Genomic DNA, 6,228 nt, shown 5'->3' on the forward strand with positions numbered 1-6,228 from the left:
CTGTCAGGTTGAGTTTCATTGCCATCAGTTTTCTCTCAGGTGAAGCACTGTCCTGGCAAAAAAGTCTTAAGCATCAGTTTCAAAAGTTTGTAATGGTGTACTATTCGAAAGCCATCAGCTCTGACCATCAACTCTGCTATATTTGGTTGTTTGTGCACAGTCACATGAAAAAAATGAAGCCCTCAGTGTGTCAGTATTTAAAGATGAGGTCTGCAGGTGAGATTAAATCTTGAGTATGGGCTCTTACACATGTGATTAGTGCCTTTAGAATGAACTAAAACCCCAGAATTCTTCCCACCATGAGAACACAGTGACAAATCAGCATCCTGAAGTCAGAAGACAGTTTCTAATTAACAGCTGCTTATGTGGGCACCACATTTGACCTCCAACCTCCAAATCTGGAACAAACAAGCTGCAATTGTTTACAAGCCAATAACATGTGACACTTGGTTCCAACAGCTAAGAAAAAAGGACTAAATCCAGCACCTAAGCTTGTTCTGGAAAGGGCATGATCCACCTTCAGTCACTTCCATCTTCTTTTTTCCCATACTGCATTTCCAGTTCACTCTGCTGGTTTACAGGGATTCCTTTGCTTTACCTTGTGGACCATAGACAAATCCAGAGGCTTTTGCTATATGTAAGAACACATTTGCATTTTTCAATTAGGTAATATATGCAGTTATCTCAGATTCAAATATTCATAAAGCTTTAGTTTTCCTGAAATTTTAACATGAAGTTTGTAAAATATATTTTCTCCATCTCTTTTGGTACAATTTATCATTATTTTTTAAGACCTTGAACATGTTGTATAAATATAGTAATTCCATTGTGCAGTTTCTTATTGAGTATGTCATGAAAGGAAAATATACTGAATGACCACGAAATTCTGAAAGCACAAGATTGGCCAGTGGCACATTCTCTGCAACAACAAGACCTAAAATCCAGCCTACCCTTTGTTTTCCTCACTTACCAAAAAATCCTTTATCTTGTGTAGAGAAAGCACACTGTTGGGATTGCAATTGCTAAGTTATCTATGCATAAAGAACATATTCAACACGGAGAAAGATGTAACAGGGCCCCAGACCTCAGAACAACTGATGCCGGGAGAGAAGCACCATTCAAGCCTTGTAGCCTATCAAAACAGGAGTAAAGGGTAAGTTAACAGCTATAGGATGTGGCTGGGAAAGTCCCTATATGTACCATCTCTGTTCTTTCAGCTTCTGTATTTCCACTTCTTGCCAACTGTTTTGCTAACTAAAGTGTCCATGTATAGTGCCTGGTAGAGTTGCCTCACAACAATATAGGGTGTTAAACTGGAATTTGTATCACAAGCTTTGTTATTTTGAAGTTGAGTCTGGTAGCACAAAATTGTTAAGCCTTTTATGACCCATGCTATATGTTATTAATTATCATTCATATTATGGTTAGTTGCTGTCACTTCAACCAGATAAAGCCTTTTCTAATCATTTAGGAAAGATAAATGTTTAGAAGTTATGAGTAATTATAAGGTACTTTAAGTATAATTACTTTTACTGAATAAATATAGTGAGAACACAGGGGAGGTGGATTTTGTTTAATATAGTAGCATGGTAACAAATACTACCCAAAGTTTGAGCGGGAATATATTGCCATAAAGAGCAAGAAAACTGGTGTTGCTTTAGGGGAAACCAATAAAGAATAACAAAATTTTCTAGCTTCTGCCATATGGAAATAAATCGTTTCTCATTATGTTTGTTGATAAATTGAGGGAAAGAATTTCGCTAGCTGCATATTAATAGCAGGAGATGTTTTGATAGTTTTTAACTTACAATTAAGAACCACAGCTATAATGGGACTTCTATTCTAATAGTCATCCTAACAGTAATTCTCCAAGATAGTCCTGATCATCTATCAAATAGCAGAGTTAAGCCTCTGGCTGCTGTTAAATTCTTGTTGATGCCTTTAAGCTCTTCAGCCTCTCCTAGAGATGCAGTATCAATCTTGGGGTGGAGGAATGGTAATGGGATAAGAGAGATGGAAGAAAGGTTTAAAGGTAATTTCACAGCCTTGACATTTCCAAACCTCAAAGTCTTGACTCCATGGGATTTTTAAATTCTGCAAGTTGCAAGTGAATTCACCTCTAATTCTGTATTCTGAGGATGACTCCGTAGGCATGGTAAGTTCATGTAAGGTTGATTTAGTAGAAGACTTCACTAATCACTGAGAAGATTGTACTTATCAATAAATTTATTCTAAACCCCTTCAGTGTCTCTACTTAGCATGTTCCTAGGGAACATAGATGCAGAGGATGGATATATATATATATATATCGATATATATATATATAGATATATATATATATATATATCCCGTATTTGTATGTATATATGTATATACATTGCATTCATAAAGGCATAACCATATCACTTGACTCTTTCTATAACCCTACAATACTCCCAGTCAAATACTCCCCGTAGGCCAGCCTATTGAAAAGTAGGTTATTTCTGTCACTTTATATTAGGTTTCAATCCAAAAGCCTTAAATTTTTCTTTCATGTTTTTATGAAGATGGTCCTTCAATAAGTTGGAGGTATTTGTGTGCTTTTGCATATGTATATGTGTATATGTATACAATCTATGCAAATTCATGCGCATATATATATATATAGAAAGGGGTATCTTTATGTATATTATCTGTAAAAGCCAAAATACCTTTTAAGCTTGACTTTTAATCTGGTGTTTTTCAAAAATCAGGTGACATGAAACACTTCTTAGCTGAGAGAAAAGTAATGGAAAATGGAATACAATAAGCCTCATTGTCTACTTATGCAAGATAATAGCTACATTCTTTTCCAAATTGAATATAGCCTAATATTATTCCCTTTCTAGACAATGAAAACCTTGGTGATTCATTCATTTGGAGAAAAGATGCTACAGATAGCCTACTCTATTACAGGAGTCTGCAGAGCACAAATAAAAATGGTCTGTGACCTCAAAGATTCTTCACTAACATGTGGCAAAAATAATAATGTAAGCCATAAAGCTTTATAATAGTAACCAGTGTGGATTGAGATCCTGATCCAGTTAGGGTAGTTAGTGAACCTAACCACTTGGTTCAATTCTGAGCCATGAGACTATCTAAGGCAATAGAACAGAACCATAGATAGCAGGGTTTCTGTACCCAGATGCTTGGTTTAGAAGTCCCATTCTAAAACTTCCTGGGGCCTTGGTGAGATTATTTGTGTTCTTTGTACCACAGTTTCCTAGTCTTTAAAGTGAGAATAATCATGCCAATCCAAAAAAGCTTGTTGTTTGAATTGTTAATTTGCATCAAGATCAGAGATGGGGGTACAGCCACTACAAGTCTCTAAGTCAGGACAGAGAGACAGGTGATTTTGCAGAAGAGTACCTCAATATACCTGTCAGATCAAAGCCCCTATGATGTGTATGCCTAGAAGAAGGGCAGCCACAGAAACTCACTACTCCAATCCATCTTCAAGGAAATACACACAAGGAATATGGGTACTTGCAGAATCCAGCTGTCAGGGTATCCATCCAGCTAGACCTTCCAACTAATAGCAGAATTCCCTTGAAGTTAGACTAGCTGGTGACAAGAATCTATGCCCACCCATGCCTAAGTCTGGTGGGCAGCTACTGCTTTGCCTTAAGCTGTCAGAATTCCAGAAACCACTCCATGGGTGCTCTGCTCTTTCATTACTGTCTTTGTCATATTTTATCTCTCTTTTTCCTCTCAAAAACAAAATTAACCTCCAGAATGCCAAAGCCACAAATGCCCAACAGACACAGTGACCATGGTAATTGATTTATATTTCAACCTAAATGCAACGAAAACAGATAAATAGTAAAATATTTTGTGTGCAGAATCGTTTTAGAATGGAAATAATACAAACAGGAAGACCGCTTAGAGGGGATGTTGATGAGGTCCAAGAAAATAGTAAGAGAGACCAAGGTTTTGGCAGAAGAATAGAAAAAACATTCATCCACAGATTGAAGCTAAAACACAGCAGGATTCCTATGTGAGTCTAAATGTGAACATCAAGAAAAAGGAAACAAGTTTGACTTTTAAGTGCTTTTGTTGTTGTTTTCATGGGGATTTTTTGTTTTTTATTTACTTATAAAGTTGCAGAATTATAAAGCCGAGAAGGCGGGGGGGTGTAGGAAGAGGGAGCGTGAGAGGAGAGGAGATTTTTTAAATCACATGAAATTGGGTTCTGTTGAGACAGGTAAATTTGAAATGCCCGTTAGACAATTAGAGAGCAATTTTAGGTTGCCACTGATCTACATTTATATAAAAACGTCAATAAAAGAGACGATTGTTTTATAAGTTTACCATATCCTTTAGTGGAAAAGATGCATTTGAGCATATTTACTGGCATTTGGTGTATTTGAAAGTGATTGCATCTGTTATGTTTGACTTTCTATTGATATGTGTTTGACAAGACAAGGGCAATTTTACCAACTTCGTCTAAAACATGTTATGACATGGAACAAAAAGCCTATTTTTTTCTCTATAAACTATTCATTTGTACTTTTAAAACTCCAATGGACAGTTTCAAACCATGTGTCACACAGACTTAAAATCAGCATATCACAGAGCAAACCAAAGTGTGGATGTGAGGAACAAGTGTGGAGTAAGTAAAGAGATCCAAGGGCTGGGGAAGAAAGATTGTGTGGGACAAAGAGTAAACAGAACTCATGCCAAGCTTTCGTGAAATTGACATGAATGACTCAGAAGTTAAGATCAATTGAGAAGAACAGAGTTTTGCTCCCAGAACCCAAGTCTGAAGGCCCAAACACACCTGGAACTTCAGGTCTAGGATATCTGAAACCTTTTGAACTTCAAAGATGACCATTCTCGTATACAGATGGCCACACACATATACACATAAATAAAAACTAAGATAAAAACGACTACAAGTAAAAAAGAAACCCTGCATTCTGTTACAAACTACTACACAGTATCAGACAGTTTGAGAAGCATAAAGCAGAACGTTCATTTTACTGTTATTATGAAAATACGACTTACTGTTAATTAAAATTTAAGAATAAAACAAACTTATTGTTTAGTTTATTTTAAAGTGTTTATAATGTACATATTTTCCATACTGTACTAAATATGCCTAAAATATACTTGCCTTATATAATAGCTTTCAATTAGTAGAAAGATATACATTAATTACCCAACAGTGGATTGTTTCTCATTGTAGTTAAAATATTTCTAGGGAGGATTTCATCATCTTGGGAACTGGAGACTAAAGAGCCTTTCCCCATCCTGTAATTTTATCTGAGTTGTGAATACTGAATCATGGGTAAGGGTAATGCTAAACTTCCCTTATACAACCTTGCAGGGCAGATGAATTTCTTCCAGTTACTTTCTCTGAAGAGATAAAGGATAAGGAAGAAGGATCTATGCAAAGTCCACACCCCTAAAAACTTCAAAGTATCTGAACAACAGAGTGGCAGGGAAAGCTGCAGATCTTGCCTTCAGAATAAGCCAAGGGACTTAGGGAAGGTGCCATAGATGAGCCCAAAGCTGAGAAGTTTACAAAAGAGATGCTTAGTGTTTTACAGTCCTGGAGGCCAGGTTTTGAGAACAAGTCATTCTGCTGGAGAGCCTTGAAAATAGGTCATCACTGCACCTCATTGATCGTCCTCCTTAACTTTTTTTTTTGAAGACAGGGTTTTTGTGTATAGGCCTGGTTGTTCTATATCTTGCTCTGTAGACCAGGCTGGCCTTTAACTCACAGAGACCTGCCTGCCTCTGCCTCCAAAGTGCTGGGATTAAAGCAATGCGCTACCACCACCCGGCTCCTCCTTAACTTCTTATATTCCCCTTAAATGCATCCTTGTATCCTAAGGTCCCTCCCCTGTGGACCTCACCACCCCACAGATTCTAACAAAAGGGCTTATGTGTCTGTATTGCAATGAGTATTTTCACCAGGGGACCAGGCCTATAGATCACTAAAGAGTATTTGTTTTAGATTCTTCTAATTTCTGCATCAATCCTCTATCCAAGGTCATTCTGAGCAGTCAGGTGGATCTAGTGAAACTAATACTGAATTTTTCTATGCTGGGTATTTTTATTCCTTCTGTGTCAACAGGGATCATAAAAGTCAAAATTCAGTGAGTACATTGATTATCAGGCAGGAGCTCTGCAGACAGTGGGTGTACTCATCAGACAGAGGCACACCTGCCCCATCCCAGTGACTCTGCTGCAAACCGTCAGAGG

This window comes from Acomys russatus, chromosome 1, assembly GCF_903995435.1.
Source record: "Acomys russatus chromosome 1, mAcoRus1.1, whole genome shotgun sequence".
Classification (NCBI taxonomy): Eukaryota; Metazoa; Chordata; class Mammalia; order Rodentia; family Muridae; genus Acomys; species Acomys russatus.